Source organism: Penaeus monodon, chromosome 30, assembly GCF_015228065.2.
Source record: "Penaeus monodon isolate SGIC_2016 chromosome 30, NSTDA_Pmon_1, whole genome shotgun sequence".
NCBI lineage: Eukaryota > Metazoa > Arthropoda > Malacostraca > Decapoda > Penaeidae > Penaeus > Penaeus monodon.
The window spans coordinates 20,431,788-20,432,121 of NC_051415.1; positions in this window are offsets into that span (position 1 = coordinate 20,431,788).

Consider the following 334-nt stretch of genomic DNA (forward strand, 5'->3'; position numbering starts at 1 on the left):
GTTATTCATGTGATATCTATGTTTTCCATTTTTATCGTCACTTTCCGTCACTTTCCTCTCCTTTATCTTATCAGTTCTGTGGATCTTTGGGTCCTCATTATTTTTGTCCTGAGTGAAGACAGAAACTTCATTACATTATTCGTGCATTTCAGTTGGATTTGTTTAACATTCTTTATCAGTTCTTATCAGTTTCGTATTCCTTTTGTCATCCTTTTTCCTGTTTTGCAATCTATATTTCTGAATCTTAAACGATAGGCACATTCATCTTACTGGGTTTTCCTCCCCCCCTCCCTAGCTTCCATCCATCTCCATCGTTTATAACACACGCTCCCTG